The sequence below is a fragment of the Salvelinus alpinus genome, chromosome 15 (assembly GCF_045679555.1).
Source record: "Salvelinus alpinus chromosome 15, SLU_Salpinus.1, whole genome shotgun sequence".
Taxonomy (NCBI): Eukaryota; Metazoa; Chordata; class Actinopteri; order Salmoniformes; family Salmonidae; genus Salvelinus; species Salvelinus alpinus.
This window is the reverse complement of record NC_092100.1, coordinates 6,657,168-6,672,167: the sequence shown is the minus strand read 5'-3', so window position 1 is coordinate 6,672,167 and position 15,000 is coordinate 6,657,168. Positions and strand designations below refer to the sequence as shown.

General features: G+C 45.6%; 1 protein-coding gene across 17 annotated transcripts in view; it reads right to left on the bottom strand.

The window, feature by feature from the left end:
- LOC139539416 (ephrin type-B receptor 3-like) overlaps positions 1 to 15,000 on the bottom strand; it is a 152,764-nt gene that overhangs the window by 109,907 nt on the left and 27,857 nt on the right. The window lies entirely within an intron of this gene.

The following is a 15,000-nucleotide window of genomic DNA, read 5'->3' as shown; positions in this document are numbered from 1 at the left end:
ATGAGGCACAAAGCACAGGGACCTGTAAATCTGACTCAGGACCTGTGTTTATAGCTTCAAAACCACATCACACAAGGCTATAGTAGATGGACAGACAGACAAACAAACTTAATGTTTGTGCCAAGTGATGTCACCACCACCAAAACTAGACTGAAGTGAACTAGACTTCCTGGGTGTAGTGTGTTGGTTACGGGACTGCCGTGGTTACGGGACTGCCGTGGTTACGGGACTGCCGTGGTTACGGGACTGCCGTGGTTACGGGACTGCCGTGGTTACGGGACTGCCGTGGTTACGGGACTGACGTATTGACATGTCAGGGAGGTGCATGATTTTTTATAACCTGCTAGTCTACAAATGAGCAAGACTGGAAATTAGTTGGGAGGATGTTTTGTGCCACATCCTGACTAGGAACTATTTATCTTTAGGACTCACGCTATGGAGGACATCAAAGGATGGGACACCTCATCCCCTTTTGATATCTCTTTAAGCTTGTTTTCAAATTAAACCAAGCGCACCACGACGAGGATCTGGGAGAGAAGATTAGATAGCCTGTCCCTACCTATCACGCCTAAACTCAATTAACATGAAAAGTACCTCCTCAAAGTAGGGATGCAGATGCTGTAAATTATCCAAGGTGTCCCTACCTGTCACTTAAGGTGTCCCTACCTGTCACTTAAGGTGTCCCTACCTATCACTTAAGGTGTCCCTACCTATCACTTAAGGTGTCCCTACCTGTCACTTAAGGTGTCCCTACCTATCACTTAAGGTGTCCCTACCTGTCACTTAAGGTGTCCCTACCTACCACTTAAGGTGTCCCTACCTATCACTTAAGGTGTCCCTAACTATCACGTAAGGTGGCCCTACCTATCACTTAAAGTGTCCCTACCTGTCACTTAAGATGTCCATACCTGTCACTTAAGGTGTCCCTACCTGACACTTAAGGTGTCCCTACCTGACACTTAAGGTGTCCCTACCTATCACTTAAGATTCCCATACCTGTCACTTAAGGTGTCCCTACCTGTCACTTAAGGTGTCCCTACCTATCACTTAAGGTGTCCCTACCTATCACTTAAGGTGTCCATACCTGTCACTTAAGGTGTCCCTACCTATCACGTAAGGTGTCCCTACCTATCACTTAAGGTGTCCCTACCTATCACTTAAGGTGTCCATACCTGTCACTTAAGGTGTCCCTACCTGTCACTTAAGGTGTCCCTACCTGACACTTAAGGTGTCCCTACCTGTCACTTAAGGTGTCCCTACCTGTCACTTAAGGTGTCCCTACCTGTCACTTAAAGTGTCCCTACCTATCACTTAAGGTGTCCATACCTGTCACTTAAAGTGTCCCTACCTGTCACTTAAGGTGTCCATACCTACCACTTAAGGTGTCCCTACCTGTCACTTAAGGTGTCCATACCTGTCACTTAAGGTGTCCCTACCTGTCACTTAAGGTGTCCCTACCTATCACTTAAGGTGTCCCTACCTATCACTTAAGGTGTCCCTACCTGTCACTTAAGGTGTCCCTACCTGTCACTTAAGGTGTCCCTACCTGTCACTTAAGGTGTCCCTACCTGTCACTTAAAGTGTCCCTACCTATCACTTAAGGTGTCCCTACCTATCACTTAAGGTGTCCCTACCTGTCACTTAATGTGTCCTTACCTGTCACTTAAGGTGTCCATACCTGTCACTTAAGGTGTCCCTACCTGTCACTTAAGGTGTCCCTACCTATCACTTAAGGTGTCCCTACCTATCACGTAAGGTGTCCCCACCTGTCACTTAAGGTGTCCCTACCTGTCACTTAAGGTGTCCCTACCTGTCACTTAAGGTGTCCCTACCTATCACTTAAGGTGTCCCTACATGTCACTTAAGGTGTCCCTACCTGTCACTTAAGGTGTCCCTGCCTGTCACTTAAGGTGTCCCTACCTGTCACTTTATTCAATATGGGTTTCCAGATGGAAATACATTTCCTTGAAGGGCAAGAGATCTCATATTTGTTTTCAACACAACACTCGACAATGAGGAGTTTAAAAAGTCAAGGTAAAAAAAAGAGTTACAACGTTGCAGAGACGGCATGTGGCGACTGACCGTGAATGTTTAGATTGTATGGATCGTCTAGAAGCTCAGCCATTAGTGACGGACTAATTAGGGTTTAGTGTCGAGTGACCAAGTGGTCTCCTGCACCGATCGAAAGAGAAGATTCATGAATAAGTAAATGCAGTGGCAGCTTTGCCGCTTAATTAGCAAAAGCAGAGAAAAAAAAGCCTACTCCCAAGAGGCCAACCCAGTCTGGGTTTAAAGGGGCTGGGCTGTCAACAGCACTAGTCTTCCTCCCACATTGATTGATGCAGAGCTAAAAGTGGCTTTGGGGGGGGGTAATGTTTTCACATCCCACATCGACCGCCTCGTTCACTGACCGTCCCCATCTGGCTGGGGGGGTAATTTGACCACGCTGTGTGTTCCTGCTCGCTTTCATGTCCCTGGCGATTGTTTTCACACTCTTCGCCGATCTGCCTGGGTATTTAAAACCCCATACAACACCTCACGTGCCCTGGATTTAGGCACCCTCTGACACCCTATAGCAACAGATAGAGTTACAGCCCATTGAGATTCCATCTGACACCCTATAACAACAGACAGAGTAACAGCCCATTGAGGTTCCATCTGACACCCTATAACAACAGACAGAGTTACAGCCCATTGAGGTTCCATCTGACACCCTATAGCAACAGATAGAGTTACAGCCCATTGAGGTTCCATCTGACACCTTATAACAACAGATAGAGTTACAGCCCATTGAGGTTCCATCTGACACCCTATAACAACAGACAGAGTTACAGCCCATTGAGGTTCCATCTGACACCCTATAACAACAGACAGAGTTACAGCCCATTGAGGTTCCATCTGACACCCTATAACAACAGACAGAGTTACAGCCCATTGAGGTTCCATCTGACACCCTATAACAACAGACAGAGTTACAGCCCATTGAGGTTCCATCTGACACCCTATAACAACGGAGAGAGTTACAACCTATTGAGGTTCTCTTTGACACCCTATAACAACAGACAGAGTTACAGCCCATTGAGGTTCCATCTGACACCCTATAACAACAGATAGAGTAACAGCCCATTGAGATTCCATCTGACACCCTATAACAACAGACAGAGTTACAGCCCATTGAGGTTCCATCTGACACCCTATAGCAACAGACAGAGTTACAGCCCATTGAGGTTCCATCTGACACCCTATAACAACAGACAGAGTTACAGCCCATAGAGGTTCCATCTGACACCCTATAACAACAGATAGAGTAACAGCCCATTGAGATTCCATCTGACACCCTATAACAACAGACAGAGTTACAGCCCATTGAGGTTCCATCTGACACCCTATAACAACAGACAGAGTTACAGCCCATTGAGGTTCCATCTGACACCCTATAACAACAGATAGAGTAACAGCCCATTGAGATTCCATCTGACACCCTATAACAACAGACAGAGTTACAGCCCATTGAGGTTCCATCTGACACCCTATAACAACAGACAGAGTTACAGCCCATTGAGGTTCCATCTGACACCCTATAACAACAGACAGAGTTACAGCCCATAGAGGTTCCATCTGACACCCTATAACAACAGACAGAGTTACAGCCCATTGAGGTTCCATCTGACACCCTATAACAACAGACAGAGTTACAGCCCATAGAGGTTCCATCTGACACCCTATAACAACAGATAGAGTAACAGCCCATTGAGATTCCATCTGACACCCTATAACAACAGACAGAGTTACAGCCCATTGAGGTTCCATCTGACACCCTATAACAACAGACAGAGTTACAGCCCATTGAGGTTCCATCTGACACCCTATAACAACAGACAGAGTTACAGCCCATAGAGGTTCCATCTGACACCCTATAACAACAGACAGAGTTACAGCCCATTGAGGTTCCATCTGACACCCTATAACAACAGACAGAGTTACAGCCCATTGAGGTTCCATCTGACACCCTATAACAACAGACAGAGTTACAGCCCATAGAGGTTCCATCTGACACCCTATAACAACAGACAGAGTTACAGCCCATAGAGGTTCCATCTGACACCCTATAACAACAGATAGAGTAACAGCCCATTGAGATTCCATCTGACACCCTATAACAACAGACAGAGTTACAGCCCATTGAGATTCCATCTGACACCCTGTAGCAACGGATAGAGTTAGGGCCCATTGATGTTGCCGAGGGCGACGGGGACAGATTGAACGAGAACACCATGTCAAACCTGTCATGTAAGTGTCGTTGCTTGAACTCGTCATTTGGCGTCGGCAGGAAACAATGTCACAGAGCGAGGCGGAGGGTGGCGACGAGTCTCAACTCGTCACTGAACCACAGTCTCCTCTTGCACAGAGAAAGTGAGTCGTCTGACTGTCAGCTCTCAACAACAGGTGGACGCAACAAAGACCAAAGGGCAGTAAATATCCCTGTCTCCCAGCTGATGATGTCAGCGGTAGTACAGTAAGTATCCCTGTCTCCCAGCTGATGATGTCAGCGGTAGTACAGTAAATATCCCTGTCTCCCAGCTGATGATGTCAGCGGTAGTACAGTAAGTATCCCTGTCTCCCAGCTGATGATGTCAGCGGTAGTACAGTAAATATCCCTGTCTCCCAGCTGATGATGTCAGCAGTAGTACAGTAAATATCCCTGTCTCCCAGCTGATGATGTCAGCGGTAGTACAGTAAATATCCCTGTCTTCCAGCTGATGATGTCAGCGGTAGTACAGTAAATATCCCTGTCTCCCAGCTGATGATGTCAGCGGTAGTACAGTAAATATCCCTGTCTCCCAGCTGATGATGTCAGCGGTAGTACAGTAAATATCCCTGTCTCCCAGCTGATGATATCAGCGGTAGTACAGTGAAAGAGTGACAGGAGTGTGAAAATAGAGAAAGTAAACAGAAGAGAGAAGGTGATGGTTTGTTTAATAAAAGTCCAACTGTTTGGATGAGGATGGTTTGATGAGAGAGAGAGAGAGAGAGAGAGAGAGAGAGAGAGAGAGAGAGAGAGAGAGAGAGAGAGAGAGAGAGAGAGAGAGAGAGAGAGAGAGAGAGAGAGAGAGAGAGAGAGAGAGAGAGAGAGAGAGAGAGAGAGAGAGAGAGAGAGAGAGAGAGAGAGAGAGAGAGAGAGAGAGAGAGAGAGAGAAAGAGAGAGAGAGAGAGAGAGAGAGAGAGAGAGAGAGAGACAGAGAGAACCTTTCATTCTTCCTTTATGACGCACCACAGACCCAGCTACAAAATCAGGACCCCAAATGGCTGCCTGTGGATAAACCCATCTCCATCCTACCTCCCTCTATCCCTCTCCTTCCTTCACCCTCCCTCCGTCTCTCCCTCTCGCTCTCTGTCTCTCTCTCCCTGAAATCATCAGAGATCCTGTCTTGAAAATTGTGGCACAATGTTGCCATTGATCGGCGCTCGGTTGCTTGTCAGATTCATTAAAAACCCTGGCAGATTCCTTCCAGCCTGCATTACAGCCCAGACTTTTCATCTGGTAACAGGGGAGAGAGAGAGAGAGAGAGAGAGAGAGAGAGAGAGAGAGAGAGAGAGAGAGAGAGAGAGAGAGAGAGAGAGAGAGAGAGAGAGAGAGAGAGAGAGAGAGAGATGGATATTTTTTCCAGGTTAGAACAGGAGATGCAGAGGATAGATGTGGCAGAGGGCCAAAAGATTAAAATCTCCCCTGTCTGATGCTCACACCTTCACCAAGCTCACCCACCCTTCTCCCATTAACCCCTCCTTCCTCACCCCTCCTTCCCCTCCTTCCCCTTCTCCCATTACCCCCTCCTTACTCACCCCCACCCCCCCTTCCCGACTCATTTTAACCACAGCTCCCCCCAATCTCACCTGGGTCACTCTGTCCTGCATTGTCAGTTCTCTCAACACCTTTTGAAATGAATCGGCTGTCCAATACTGAACCAAATGGCTTTTGAAAGCTAGATCCCTCTGTTTCTCTCTATGCCTCCCTGACGCTCTGTCTCTCTCTCTCTATCTCTCTCCGTTCAGGTTCAGGGGGCTTTAATAACTGATAAGTCTTTGACTGCGGCTCAGCGGAGAACCGGAGCGCAGAGCTGAACCCTGTTACCACACATCTCTCACCCGGCATGGGTGGCTTTTGCAGTGCAGGGGATTGTGGATAATCGCTGTAGAAAAGGGTCGCCCCTGGGTGAAAACTCTCACTGCCTGGCGGAGATATGTCACCTTGCAGATGTAACTATCGGCTGAGTCCCATGCCTGTGGGTTATCAGGCTTTGATACAGCACATCTGTGAGCTGGTGTTGTGGTGTGGTCCACAGAAGGTGAAAGGAAGGTCAGTCACCATATGGCTTCATTTTAACTACATGTGTGTGTGTGGGTGCGTGACTACTTGCATGCGTGTGTGTGTGTGTGTGTGTGTGTGTGTGTCTGTGTGTGTGTGTGTGTGTGTGTGTGTGTGTGTGTGTGTGTGTGTATGCGTGTGTGTGTGTATGCGTGTGTGTGTGTGTGTGTGTATGTGTGTGTGTGTATGCGTGTGTGTGTGTGTGTGTGTGTGTGTGTGTGTGTGTGTGTGTGTGTGTATGTGTGTGTGTGTGTCTCTGTGTGTGTGTGTGTGTGTGTGCGTGTGTGTGTATGCGTGTGTGTGTGTATGCGTGTGTGTGTGTGTGTGTGTGTGTGTGTGTGTGTGTGTGTGTGTGTGTGTGTGTGTGTGTGTGTGTGTGTGTGTGTCTCTGTGTGTGTGTGTGTGTGTGTGCGTGTGTGTGTATGCGTGTGTGTGTGTATGCGTGTGTGTGTGTGTGTGTGTATGTGTGTGTGTGTATGCGTGTGTGTGTGTGTGTGTGTGTGTGTGTGTGTGTGTGTGTGTGTGTGTGTGTATGTGTGTATGTGTGAATGTGTGAATGTGTGTGTGTGTGTGTATGTGTGTATGTTTGTGTGTGTGGTGTAGAGGTTTCCTGGGTGTGAGAGGGGTTGTTACTAGCCTGACTGGGCACAGAGGGACGGGGTCGACACATTTTGTTCAGTCCTTTTATCTTCTGGTCTTGACAGGGCCCCTGCGTGTTCTTTTACAACACTGACTAATATTAACAGTTGATTGTCATCAAACCACTATCAGAAATGTCATTCTCTCCAATCCCGTTAAGCCATGGACTGAACACTTGACCAGGAAGATTTACATGTTGAATTCCCTGCGTGATTACAGCTTGCTCTAGATCAACATCCCACAGAGGAAACATTAAAAGGTCGACGTTGGGCACGAAAAAAACTATCCAACTCTGCCCCTTTCTCAGTTTTCTAACAGAAATGGGGTGTGCCTTTGGTGATTCATCTGTGTGTCATTCTGGTCATGTGCGTCGCGAACAACGTAGCATAGTTCTCTAGCTAAGCTAGCCAGTAAGTCATTCTGGTCATGTGCGTCACGACCAATGTAGCATAGTTCTTTAGCTAAGCTAGCCAGTAAGTCATTCTGGTCATGTGCGCCGCGACCAACGTAGCATAGTTCTCTAGCTAAGCTAGCCAGTAAGTCATTCTGGTCATGTGCGTCACGACCAATGTAGCATAGTTCTTTAGCTAAGCTAGCCAGTAAGTCATTCTGGTCATGTGCGTCACGACCAATGTAGCATAGTTCTTTAGCTAAGCTAGCCAGTAAGTCATTCTGGTCATGTGCGTCGCGACCAAATTTTGTTCAGTCCTTTTATCTTCTGGTCTTGACAGGGCCCCTGCGTGTTCTTTTACAACACTGACTAATATTAACAGTTGATTGTCATCAAACCACTATCAGAAATGTCATTCTCTCCAATCCCGTTAAGCCATGGACTGAACACTTGACCAGGAAGATTTACATGTTGAATTCCCTGCGTGATTACAGCTTGCTCTAGATCAACATCCCACAGAGGAAACATTAAAAGGTCGACGTTGGGCACGAAAAAAACTATCCAACTCTGCCCCTTTCTCAGTTTTCTAACAGAAATGGGGTGTGCCTTTGGTGATTCATCTGTGTGTCATTCTGGTCATGTGCGTCGCGAACAACGTAGCATAGTTCTCTAGCTAAGCTAGCCAGTAAGTCATTCTGGTCATGTGCGTCACGACCAATGTAGCATAGTTCTTTAGCTAAGCTAGCCAGTAAGTCATTCTGGTCATGTGCGCCGCGACCAACGTAGCATAGTTCTCTAGCTAAGCTAGCCAGTAAGTCATTCTGGTCATGTGCGTCACGACCAATGTAGCATAGTTCTTTAGCTAAGCTAGCCAGTAAGTCATTCTGGTCATGTGCGTCACGACCAATGTAGCATAGTTCTTTAGCTAAGCTAGCCAGTAAGTCATTCTGGTCATGTGCGTCGCGACCAATGTAGCATAGTTCTCTAGCTAAGCTAGCCAGTAAGTCATTCTGGTCATGTGCATCGCGACCAACGTAGCATAGTTCTCTAGCTAAGCTAGCCAGTAAATAATTCTGGTCATGTGCGTTGCGACCAACGTAGCATAGTTCTCTAGCTAAGCTAGCCAGTAAGTCATTCTGGTCATGTGCGTCACGACCAATGTAGCATAGTTCTTTAGCTAAGCTAGCCAGTAAGTCATTCTGGTCATGTGCGTCACGACCAATGTAGCATAGTTCTTTAGCTAAGCTAGCCAGTAAGTCATTCTGGTCATGTGCGTCACGACCAATGTAGCATAGTTCTTTAGCTAAGCTAGCCAGTAAGTCATTCTGGTCATGTGCGTCGCGACCAACGTAGCATAGTTCTCTAGCTAAGCTAGCCAGTAAGTCATTCTGGTCATGTGCGTCGCGACCAACGTAGCATAGTTCTCTAGCTAAGCTAGCCAGTAAGTCATTCTGGTCATGTGCGTCGCGACCAACGTAGCATAGTTCTCTAGCTAAGCTAGCCAGTAACTCCTCCAGTGTGTGTTGACGTCATCTCACAGGTTTCCTTTTTGGAGGGAATCTGTACAGATCGGAGAAATGGCACGTCTTTCGCCAGATATCTTATTCATTCATTTATTTTTTATTTTATTTTATTTTAAGGATTAAATGACCTGGTATTATTGGTGTATTGATCAGTAATTCAGTTTAAATGTGTTATTTTTGCATTTTTGGGGGGGGCCCAAAAGTCGACCTTTGACATATAAATAAATCACAGTGACAAGACATTTTCAAAGCCTGTCAGGAGATGACTGGGTGTACGTTAGATCCGTGTTTCCCAAACTCGGTCCCGGGGCCGGTCCTGGGGCCACATTTCGTTTTTTATCCCGAGCACTCGACACAGCTGAATCAAATCATTAAAACTTGATAATGAGTTGGTTATTTTAATCAGCTGTGTAGTGCTATGGGGCAAAACACAACATGTGTACCCAGGGGGGGGGGGGCAGGACTGAGTTTGGGAAACCCTGCCTTAGAAGAATGTATTATCTCTATTTGATTGGGTAAGCATCTCATCTCATTATGATAAGAGAGTGGTCTCTCAATAACTCAATGGACGACAGCACTCTGTGTACCACCACAGAAATTACACTATCTCCATACACACACACACACACACACACACACACACACACACACACACACATTTAGAGACAAATACACACACACACACACACACACACACACACACACACAGAGACAAACACACACACACACAGAGACAAACACACACACACACACATTTAGAGACGAATACACACGCACGCACACACACACACACACACACAGAGACAAACACACACGCACACACATTTAGAGACAAACACACACACACACAAAGTTTGCCTCAAATCAACAATGTACGATAGTCTACAATGGTGAGAGCTATAATCAAGTGACCTTTCAGATGGTTCGTTTCCATAATCCTAACCGTTCCCACTGCGACCTCCTGAAGGTTTTGTCTGTGGGAAGCGTTCGTCTAACCTTTGCGGAATGTTAAAATAGATACGTTCAATACCCTATTCATTCAATACCCTGTTCGTTCAATACCCTGTACGTTCAATACCCTATTCGTTCAATACCCTATTCGTTCAATACCCTATTCGTTCAATACCCTATTCGTTCAATACCCTATACGTTCAATACCCTATTCGTTCAATACCCTATACGTTCAATACCCTATTCGTTCAATACCCTATTCGTTCAATACCCTATTCGTTCAATACCCTATTCGTTCAATACGCTATTCGTTCAATACCCTATTCGTTCAATACCCTATACGTTCAATACCCTATTCGTTCAATACCCTATACTTAAAAGGTGTGAATGAACGTAACATGTTAGAGGGGAGGGACAAACCAAACGATGCAGACCGGTGAGGAAACATTTAGTATTTTAGTGCATCCTGTGCAGTTAAACATCAAATGTCTTGGTGTTGAGTTGAGGCAGACTTTTACAACCCGATCTGACACCTCTCCATTTGGGGACACAGGGGACTGGGGAAGCAGTGAAGTGGGATTTCAAACTGTCGTGCATTCTGTGCACCGCGTTAAACTCAGAAGCCTTGCTTAAAAGGTCTCTCCACGTAGGATCTTTCTAGAATTTTTGCATTGTAATTTCAGAACATGTCCATGGAATATCTGCAGTGATACTGGAAATCGATTCCCGACACTATTCAGTGCCTGTTTTCTCACATAAAATGAAATTGAGTGAACAGCTTAGAATTTTTAGCAACCGGGAAATGACAGCAATCGTTTTCATTAGATAACATGCAGCTCCGACGGGGAGAAGTCAACAGGCCAATATCACAGCCAATCACAACACTGACGGGTAAGTAATACTGTGAAACACTATCATTTCACTATTACTGCAGATTCATTATATATTTTTCTGAAATTAAAATGCACAAATTAAAGAAAAAGGTTAAAAATTGAATCTTATGTGTAGTAACCTTTAAGTCGTTGAGACTAAGTTCCGTCAATACGAGGTAATAGAGGGTTTATGGTTAATTCTGCACTCGTTCATTGGAAGACAAAAAGGGCAGAACGGTACGTGGAGTAGGGGGAACCTTCCCTTGGGCAGGGTGTGTTGTTTGAAGTCTGTATTGCTAGCAGGTGGTGCTAGGTGTTTTAACTCCAGGAGAAGAAGTGAGCAGATGGGAGTTTTAGTGGCCGTTGAATCCCACTCTATGCAGACACACACAGGCACACTGAACACACACATACGCACACACACACACACACACACACACACACACACACACACACACACACACACACACACACACACACACACACACACACACACACACACACACACACACACACACACACACACACACACACACACACACACACACACACACACACACACACACCATTCACACATACACACCATTCACACAAACTCACACATCTAGTCCCTTATAATCAAAATGGACGTTCACACCTCGCACACTAGCTACGACTTCAGCTGGTGCCTCAAACCCCCACAAACCTCTTTATCATCACACCCTTTTTTTCCCTCTTAATGGCAGTCGTTTTAGAAAAGTAGCAAAAGGTGTCGCCAATCTAAAAAAAACGTATTTAAACAACTTTTTTTAAATGACAAAGTGCCTGTAGATAAAGTCTACATTCAACCTCCATCATCCGCTGCAACGGGTTTCAATTCTCTCAGAGGGGATTGTTTTCTTCTTTCTCAGACATTTTTAACAAGACTTTGCGAAAGCTGAAACCAGGTGATGGCCTTTTCTTTTCTCCGGCCGCTCCATTTTGGAATGGCCTACGCTCCCGACAGATGTCACTATGTTTTAAAACACAGTCAAGCAACTCTCGGTAGCGTAATGGTTGTGGAATGCCCATAAAGTTTATTTGTCATCTCCCCCCGAGCACATTAGAACGACATGTGAACAGCACACCAGAACTACATGTGAACAGCACACCAGAACTACATGTGAACAACACACCAGAACTACATGTGAACAGCACACCAGAACTACATGTGAACAGCACACCAGAACTACATGTGAACAGCACACCAGAACTACATGTGAACAGCACACCAGAACTACATGTGAACAGCACACCAGAACTACATGTGAACAACACACCAGAACTACATGTGAACAGCACACCAGAACTACATGTGAACAGCACACCAGAACTACATGTGAACAACACACCAGAACTACATGTGAACAGCACACCAGAACTACATGTGAACAGCACACCAGAACTACATGTGAACAGCACACCAGAACTACATGTGAACAGCACACCAGAACTACATGTGAACAGCACACCAGAACTACATGTGAACAGCACACCAGAACTACATGTGAACAACACACCAGAACTACATGTGAACAGCACACCAGAACTACATGTGAACAGCACACCAGAACTACATGTGAACAGCACACCAGAACTACATGTGAACAACACACCAGAACTACATGTGAACAGCACACCAGAACTACATGTGAACAGCACACCAGAACTACATGTGAACAACACACCAGAACTACATGTGAACAGCACACCATAACTACATGTGAACAGCACACCAGAACTACATGTGAACAACACACCAGAACTACATGTGAACAGCACACCAGAACTACATGTGAACAGCACACCAGAACTACATGTGAACAGCATACCAGAACTACATGTGAACAGTACACCAGAACTACATGTGAACAGCACACCAGGCCTACATGTGAACAGCACACCAGAACTACATGTGAACAGCACACCAGAACTACATGTGAACAGCACACCAGAACTACATGTGAACAGCACACCAGAACTACATGTGAACAGTACACCAGAACTACATGTGAACAGCACACCAGGCCTACATGTGAACAGCACACCAGAACTACATGTGAACAGCACACCAGAACTACATGTGAACAGCACACCAGAACTACATGTGAACAACACACCAGAACTACATGTGAACAGCACACCAGAACTACATGTGAACAGCACACCAGAACTACATGTGAACAGCACACCAGAACTACATGTGAACAGCACACCAGAACTACATGTGAACAGCACACCAGAACTACATGTGAACAGCACACCAGAACTACATGTGAACAGCACACCAGAACTACATGTGAACAGCACACCAGAACTACATGTGAACAGCACACCAGAACTACATGTGAACAGCACACCAGAACTACATGTGAACAGCACACCAGAACTACATGTGAACAGCACACCAGAACTACTTGTGAACAGCACACCATGTGTCCAGAATCGCTAGCTGGAAGTGAGTGATAGTCAAGCACACTTCAGTGCTGTTAGCTTCTCTGTTTGTGTCATTGCATGAAGTGTTTACGTGTGTCGTGAAGCACGAGTGGCTGTGTTTCCCGTACAATAAACACACATAACCACCGGTTTTCTTTCTTGTCCTCGTTCCATTTTTTTATTCAGCCAATCTGAACTCAGAGCACGGCCCTAAAGGGGTTTTGATTGTGTTTTTTGTCGGGCCATTGTTACAGATTATTAACAAGACTTGGTTTGGTTAAAGTGGCAGCGACCGCCTGGTTTGAGAGAAAGTTCAAAGGGCATGTGGGTCCTCCATAATGGGTGGGGGGGAAAAAAACACACTAGGGCCTAATAGGGCCACGTTCAGAAGGCAGACGTTGTGGAACGTAGATATAAATGTCACAGATACAGCAGACAGGATTCCTTATTCTACATGTCAGACAGGCACTAATATACATCATATATTTCTATCTAAACATTTCACAACGTTGTTCCCTGCTGAACACGCGTTGTGAGCTGTGACACGTGGTCATTTCAGATGTGCTTTATGGAATGTGGAAGGGGCCTATAAAATGTTTACTTTGATGGCAGTTAAAGGTGAAATGTTCAAAATTCGCATTTCCTGGTAGCTAAAATTCTAATGCTGTTTGAAGCTGGTGTACACAACCAAAGGGAGCGGGAAGAATAGAAATAGCACACATAGAACAGATCTACCGCTTCTTAGACTGGCTTTCAATGAGAGTGACAGATCTATAACTCACATTTCTATGTGAAGTTGGTCGGGTTGCCCTAAAAAGTTAGATATTAAAGCTTTAATATTATGTCAAGCATTTCATCAGAATTTTGAAACCCATTCATATGGTTCCAGTTCGACAGAAACATAATAAATATAATAAATAAATAAAACATTTATAAATAAATAATGACAACTGACTAAAGGGACAAGTGGTAAAACACCACACACATTTTTGGTTTAAAAATGTTTTATTGTCAAATGAAAAACCCCCAGAGAAGGAACATTCTGACTTTGACAGTGACTAAGAGGAGCGGTGATACCACCCCAATGCCGTCATGCGACTTTGTTCGGGTGGCTTGAGCCGTCTCTGTCGGCCACGGCGGTTGGCACGGCGATATAAAACACAGCTCTGTCGCCGTGCCACCGCCACCCATCTCGCTCTCCTCAGACGGACTGCAAGACCCAAAGTCTCTCTTTCTTTCTTTAAAATCCCTCTCTTTTCTGTCTCCCTCGTCTCCGTCGTTCCGCTAGACAGGCTGTAGACAGCACCAGTGGGGGTTTGGCAGTGTGCAGGCCCAGACATATTTGCTCCTCTCGGGAGAGGGAGCGGGTGTCAAAGACCTGCTTCGACAAGACCCTCCATCAGCTGCCAGGAGGACACACACACACACAGAGAGAGAGCGAGGGAGTGAGAGAGCGAGAGAGAGAGAAAGCGAGAGAGAGAGAGCGAGAGAGCGAGAGAGCGAGAGAGAGAGAGAGAGAGAGAGAGAGAGAGAGAGAGAGAGAGAGAGAGAGAGAAAAGAGAGAGAGAAAAGAGAGCGAGCGATAGATAGATAGATAGATAGATAGATAGATAGATAGATAGATAGATAGATAGATAGATAGATAGATAGATAGATAGGAAGGTCCACTTCCAACACACTCATCCACCAATTAGCCAGCCAGTCATTCACTTCACAAAACAAGCAATCCATCCAGAATATTCTATCCTGATAACATCCACAATGTAGTCTATTCAGTAATCCACTGTCCATATTGTCCGTCTGAAA